General features: G+C 38.2%; 1 long non-coding RNA gene across 2 annotated transcripts; it reads left to right on the top strand.

Moving 5' to 3' along the window:
* Nucleotides 1–1,358: 1,358 nt before the first annotated feature.
* LOC105026647 lies at nt 1,359–6,391 on the top strand. Of its 2 annotated transcripts, XR_002196613.2 has the most exons (7): nt 1,383–1,549; nt 1,700–1,810; nt 4,829–4,873; nt 4,993–5,099; nt 5,234–5,267; nt 5,982–6,106; nt 6,255–6,391. It is a non-coding gene; the product is annotated as an uncharacterized LOC105026647 (long non-coding RNA). The 2 variants fall into 2 exon arrangements; XR_829205.3 differs by having other exon boundaries at nt 1,359–1,810.
* The last annotated feature ends 988 nt before the right edge of the window (nt 6,392–7,379 follow it).

Below are 7,379 nucleotides of genomic sequence, written 5' to 3'. Positions count from 1 at the left end.
ACACCCTTGAGTTTAGTTGCTTGTGTCTGGTGTTGTGCGCTCGGTCTTATCAATCACAACCCCATGTAGTGCATAATATAGTGTAGAAATACCGAATATACAAATCAAAAGTAACATTCTCCCTGCTTAGACTGCTGCCCCCGCGACCCGGCCCCGGATAAGCGGAAGAAGATGGTATGGTAACATTCTCCTGTATACATCAGAGATTGTAACAGTTGTTGTGAAACCATCACTGAATGTCCCCACATTACCAGACTAAACACATAACATTCACCTGTATAGATCACAGTTAGGCCAGAAAGTAACAGTTGTAATTAAACAGTCCTGACAGAATGTCCCCACATTACTAGCGAGATGCTGCTGTGTGTCAAAGGTCATACAAGGTGTCCTGACATGGAGACCTTAATGTATTTTAAACTCCTTTTTGAACTGAAAAATTGATCTGTGGACTCAAAGTATAATAAAGTATTACACTTTTCAACATTCTAGCCTACCATTAATTACCTCCATGGTGAAAGAAAACAATGTATTCATGTAGCAAAAGCTGTTTGGTACAAAATAAGTTACAAAACAAAATAGTTGGAGTTTTTACAAAATGTACTGTTTAACTGTAATCCAATATGAATAGAAATACCGTTAAATTGAGGCTGATAAGTCTGGACTACTAACCTAAATTGACTTTAATAAAAGTGTGAAATGATACCATCGATCTAGCCCTTCTTTGAAAGATGTGAAAATGTTTGGGCTAGGCATGTTCAAGTACTGTCAGTCTATCTACATTGTGAGCCACAATAGAAAATCAGCCCAGTCTTATTTAGACAAGACGAATGACCTTCTGTATAGATCAAACCTCTCATGATTAAAAACGGAATATTCAAGAATAATTAAGTTTTTGTTAGAAGGGCTGGGCTAGAGCATACTCATTACTCACTAACTTGGTTGGAATACGTTAGAGGTGGCACGGCAGTCTCAACCCCCAGACACCAAAACATTTTCACCTAATGAACGATGGGCCCAGCAGGATGACTGTTAACCCTAACCCAAAACATATTTTTCCAGAAAAGCATTTAAGCAGAGAATTTGTAATGGCTTTATTGACTCAATGTTATGAATAAAGCACAGTTCTTCCAAAACAGAATGCTTTGCTTCTTTTATGATATTTTGCAACCTAGGTAAGAACTAAAAACCTCCAGGAAAGGTGTTCTATCCAGTTTCTATCCAAAGGAATAGTGAAACCACGCTAAGCCCGCCTTCAAAAAGCCTTTGAGTTTTTTTGAAAACTAACATCCAGTACCAAACACCCCGCTTCAAGTCAGTGGCAAATGTTTTTAATAGGTTTCCAGACCTCTAAGGAAGCCAGATGAGATTGGAGGTGTGGCCTCGTGAGACTCGATGTACCTCTACCTACTATGAGAATAAGCTGCAACAGTGTGGTCGGACAACATACAATAATTCAAGAAGGAAACTTGAGATTAACCAGATTAGGAGAGGACAGGAAATCCTTTTCTGGCTCTACCCAATGAAGTTTGGATTATATTGGGACAACTAAGTGAGACTGTTCATCTATAGTCATATTGATATAAAGACTGGTTTATTTCTAGAGGATGCACATGTAAAACTGTCTGGGAATCTCCGGGTTAACAGATTTTTATACACTCCTAACGGGGGTTTTCACAATGCTCCCTTCACAACTTTATAGATGGTACCTGAAACCTGGAGATCACTTAAGTTATAATCTGGAGTATGTTGGACTGTCTGTGTGAGGCTGTACATCTGTCATGTTGCCCAGGAATCCAGATGCAGAAACTAGGTAAGGTTGGACTTTGTATTTTCACCAAGTGTGTTACTGCTGTCCATATGTTCACAGATATGATATGAATTCCATTCTTTGGTGTTTTTCAGGTCTAACCAAGCCAAAAAAAGAAGTATACAGTATTATATTATAATGCTATATTTCATAATAACAATACATTATTGTATGTAATGATATTATAAATGTATATTACCAAATTATTGTGGAACCATATACGTTTTTACTTTAGTACACTAGTATTGAAGTAGTATTTAAGTACTATTTAAATATAATACATAATTACTCTGAGTAATATAATGGAAATACATTTGGAGTATACTGTATGAGTACTAAAATGCTATTTCTTATCATGTATTATATATCTGTATACAAATATCTTGGGATTTTAATTGATGACACTAGTTTAAGACACATATTCTACACTTGGTAAAAATGAGGTTCGAGTTAGGTTGCTATTTTAGAAATAAGTCTTGTTTTTCTTCTGAAGTTAAAAAGAAGCTTGTACTTGCAACTGTTATGCCAGTTTTATATTACAGGGATGTCATCCACATGCATGCTTCTTGTCAATCTTTCCATGTCAGTCTTTCCATGTCAGTCTTTACATGCTCTGGCCTGACAAGTCTTTACATGTCAGTGTTTCCATGTCAGTCTTTACATGCTCTGGACTGACAAGTCTTTACCTGTCAGTCTTTTCTTTAATGTTAATAACCCAAGCCAAAAAGAGATGTACAGTCATGTGTATTATTTTGGATATGGGATTTACTAAATAGTGTTAAAAAAATATTAAAGCAGTATGTAATTACTATTTAAATATAATGAGTATAAATTAGTGTTAGTATTAATTAGTGTATTAATATTAACCAACATATATCATATTTTGGTGAACTTAATTTTATTTATTTATTTTAAGGAAGGTTGATCTAGAGTTATGTTGACAGTGCCCCCTCTAGCGGAAATTAGCAAAATGTGTACACAAAAGAATGCCCCCACCTGCCACTGTTTTGGTAAAAGGCATAGGAATGGGCTGCAGCAATGTCATCACTCACAAAGTTATGTCCGAGTGAGGCAAGGTGTTTGGGTGAAACAACCTTTTCGGGTCTGATGATGTTGGACCGTTACACTAAACGAATGAGGCAATTTATTAAAATAATATTAATAATATTATATTATTAGATATTATATTACAATTTGATGTATTCATTTGGCATATATACATATATAGACACATATACACATACACATATACATATATATATATACAGCTCTGGAAAAAATTAAGAGAACACTGAACCTTTATCTTTCCTTTCCAAAAACTTTTTGAGTGAGGAACAGAAGCGTTGAATTTGCAGTGGTCTCTTAATTTTAACCCTTCTGTTCCTCACTCAGAACCTTCCTTTTCGACTTGTTTGGAAGAAAAAGGTGCAGTGGTCTCTTATTTTTTTACGGAGCTGTATATAGGTAGATAGATATACGTTATTGATACATACGTAAAAGTCCCACAATGCACCTCGTACAAGGTATAATTTTATTCGGGGAACGTACGTTTACTCAAGTAGCTTTTGTTAATTTATTAACGAGATCTTCGGAAAACTTCAATCTGAAAAATTATTCTAACTAATATTAATGAATAAACATTATCAATGGTAAGTTGTCGGAACTGTTAAGTAAAAAATAAATTTATTGACAAATTGTCCTTCCGGCCTAGAAGACAGCATCATATCCAGTTTATAATGGTAACGGAGTCTGTAACTCGATCAATAACTAGATAAAATACATAAAAAGGAATACGGTATAGATATTATTAATTTACATTGTTGTAGCTTCCACATTAAAGGTATGCATTTAAGTATTCCAGAGTTTCCAGAGTTCCGAACTATATGGGTGTACTTTTTAGCATGTTAGCATGTTAGCTTAGATTTAATACTGTCCGTTTTCACAATGTAATCATATCTATTTGACTTTCTGATTATTTGCATATAGTACATTTGTAATCGATTGCATTAGCGTTGTGTATCGTATCTCCCGCAAATTAGATTTTGGGAGTCTTTATAACATACACTATGTGTAACAATGAAACGTATGCAGGACACATGCTGGGAAAACCGAGGACGTTTAATAAAAAGAACTAGCACTATAACAAAAGAAACACTGAACATCAAGACAAGATAGATCAACCATCAAATATGGCATGAGCCTAACTGAAACCGACAACACACTAGGAAAAGAGAAACTTAAATGGGGTCAGTTATTGGGGAAACAGGTGAGGAAAATAAACAACAGAACAGGTGTCTGTGATGCAAATGGGGGAGAGAGGTTGTTAGATCTCACTGTGCTAGGATGTGACAGTACCCACCCTGAAAGAGTGGCTCCAGCTAATGTCGGCAGCTGCCAATCCAAGAGTTCCACCGAAGGCCTTGAACCCATACAGGGAGGGCTCCGTTGGCAACCAGAAACAGCGGCCCCCAAAAAACCGGGCCAGCTGAGTTGCTGCTCCAGAACCGATAACCGGACATTGGGGCAACACAAGACTTCTTAGGCGATCTCCTCCTTCAGCCACTGCTGGGGCCGCTGGTCTTCTTCTCCTGGATCCACCTCCGTGGGGGTACCCGAGAAGAGGAACACTCATCCTCTCCAGCGATGCTGGTACCCCTGACCCTGGTTGCTGCATCCACTGCCATAGCCACCCCAAAAAATACTTTTTTAGGGGGAGCTATTCAACCGGTCACTTGCCCTCTCTCCTGAGTCCTCCGTTCGCCCACAGTGTGCAATATAGTATCTAACATTTAGAAGGAAATGTTTGTCCAAGGGCTTGATTGTTAATTGAGGGTGTATGTTTTTTGTAATTTCTTGTAAGCTGTTGGTGAAAATAAGACCATAAAATATGGCAGTAGAAGTCTGTGGGAGGAGTGTGGAGGGATTGCCTCATGGCACTTTATAACCACCTTAGAAGACCACCTAGTAGGTCAGAAAAGTAACAACCAAAAGAATAATACAAATGACATTTTTATTTTACAGTCTGCAGCCCACGTTTTTGTCCATCTCAATGTGACCATTACAACAGTAAGTAACACACTCATTGTCCATACATACAACAACAACAACAAGTGACCTAAAAACAATTATCCAGTTGGGAATTTAGTTCCTTGGTTGTTGAAATCACCCTTGTGTTCTATCTGTAGGATGAGAAACGGATCAGCATAGAGATTGGTGGTCATTTTCCCCCTGGAGAAGCTTCTGTCAGACTTAACATTACAAACCAGGCTTCACCTCATAATGGACAGACCAAGTAAGAAAATGTTTTCCAAAAACTTAACCCAACCCTAACTCCTATCCGAGCTGCTACATGGTTGATTGTTTAAATATAGACCATATAAATACATTGTTGATGTAATGTTGACTCCTTTTCTAATGTTTTCATAGAGCTCAGGATATTGATCAGGAGGAACCAATGGAGGTAAAGGCTTGTTTTATACAGTAAACAAAGTATTCAGCCCCTTTCACCTTCCCCACATTTTGTTGCGTTATGGACATTTATAACTGGCAAATATTTAAAGAAAATTTGTTGTCACTTGGTCAGTATGGGGTAAGTGTGTAGATTGATGGCAAACTAAATTATTTATCTAACCAGGCAAGAAGAGCCACGGTCCGGGAAGTGACCAAGAACACAATGGCCAGTTTAAAATGGCCAGAGTTTCTATGCAGAGATAGGAGAACCTGCCAGAAAGACAACCATCTCTGCAGCACTCCATCAATTAGGCCTTTATGGTAGAGCAGTAGCCACTCTTGAGTAAAAGGAACATTACTTTCCATTTGAAATACACAGAAAGCTTGAGTATAAGATTATCTGGTCTGATGAGACCCACATCGATTTATTAGACAAAGACCAAAAACAAGGCACTGTTCATCACCTGGCTAATAGGATCCCTACAATGTAGCATGGTGGTGGGAGGATCATGCTATGGGGATGCTTCTCAGTAGAGCAGAAGGTGGCAAAGCTCTCCATGCTGGTGAAGGGGTCTGAGTACTTTGTGAACACAATGTATTTATATTTTATCAACTAACCATTCCAAATTGAGTCTTTATGACTCAATAAACAAATAAAATGGTCTGCTTTTAACTCAATTCATAGATTGTGCTTCATGTCTTTAACACAATGATGTTTTCTCAGTGGGAGCCTTATGAGTGTGTGGACAGCCAGCTGGGTACTGATGGAAAGGTCTATATAGATTGCAGATTCCAAAGGACGTCTCACATGAATCTACAGCCAAACCAGACACCTCTTGGAGGGATTAGGTATGACAGTGTTTATCACTGTTTTTGTGTTTGTTAAAATGGAATGGAAAATATCTAGACACAGCCCATTTCTTTCCAATTGTATCTTTTTGTTTAAGAATTACGTGACTTACGTGATTTATTTTTTGTTTCTCATTTGTTTGATCAGAACTAAGGATATGAATGGAGATGAAGAGGAACCCATGGAGGAGGGCTGAGGAAAAGTGTGATCAGGACCCTCATTGCCCAATAGCTTAGGGAAATGTAATGTTGCTGTAAAGAATTCATTTATTACCATATCCTTATTTATCCATTGTTTTGCAAATTAACTGGAATAAATGAACTGTTTTAGACTAGGCCTGAATTTGCTTTAGACTGTTCATGGTTGCCACAGATGGAGGAAGACCTAGGTCACAATGCCCTGTTTTTAGAAGTGATTATGGCCACAACCAAGGCGCCAGGCCTCAAACCTCTTATCTAAGGCCCTGTTGATTTGGCTCCAAGGTGAAGTTGGCTGTGTCTCCTCTGTTTCTTCCATTTGGGCAGGACAGAGACTAGTCTAAAACAGTTCATTTAGCTCAGATCAGGAGGTCTGTTAACTCTGACCTAGAACTATGGTTGCCATGAGAGTGTAGGGTTCTATTTTGTTTTTGATTCGTGTGACACATTTTTTTTGTACGCATCTTATAGCATTAGAGGTGATATATTTGGGCGCTGACAAGGGGGGTATAAATAGGTGAAATTAATAATGTTTGATCAGAACAATTGTTATGACACTACTCTGTTGGTCTCTGTTCTTAAAACCCTGGTCTGTACTTGGTTATAGCCAAATAGCTGATCTTAGGGTAATCATCAGCCCACATATTGGTGATTTCCACAACCACCTCGATCCTCTTCACACCTGTTGTTTCATGGCACCTCCTTGGTATGGTTGTGTGGTCTGGGAGCACATGTTAACAGGGACCTGGCCTTGACTAGACTCGTGTTCATAAGCTCCTAAATTTTAAAATCAATAAAATATATGCTGCTAAATCAATGAAACATCTGCCTTCATCTGTGTAGAATTGGTTCATATATTCACAACAGAAAGCTACATGTCAGGGATTTTGGGTTTACTTTTGCTGGTACGTGTTGTTGGGCAGAGAGGAACACTATTAGGTTTTTCTGACCGGTGCCTTCTGTTGTAGGGTGGCTGCATCAGTCTTCTGGTTAAGTCTGACAAGATGGGTGAACACTTTGGGAGGGGTCTTGGACCACTCCTCCATGAAGCACACATTAAGATTCCTGAAAACTT

This window comes from Esox lucius, chromosome 7 (genome assembly GCF_011004845.1).
Source record: "Esox lucius isolate fEsoLuc1 chromosome 7, fEsoLuc1.pri, whole genome shotgun sequence".
NCBI lineage: Eukaryota > Metazoa > Chordata > Actinopteri > Esociformes > Esocidae > Esox > Esox lucius.
The sequence above is the reverse complement of the archived record's forward strand: the minus strand, read 5'-3'. Positions and strand labels throughout refer to the sequence as shown.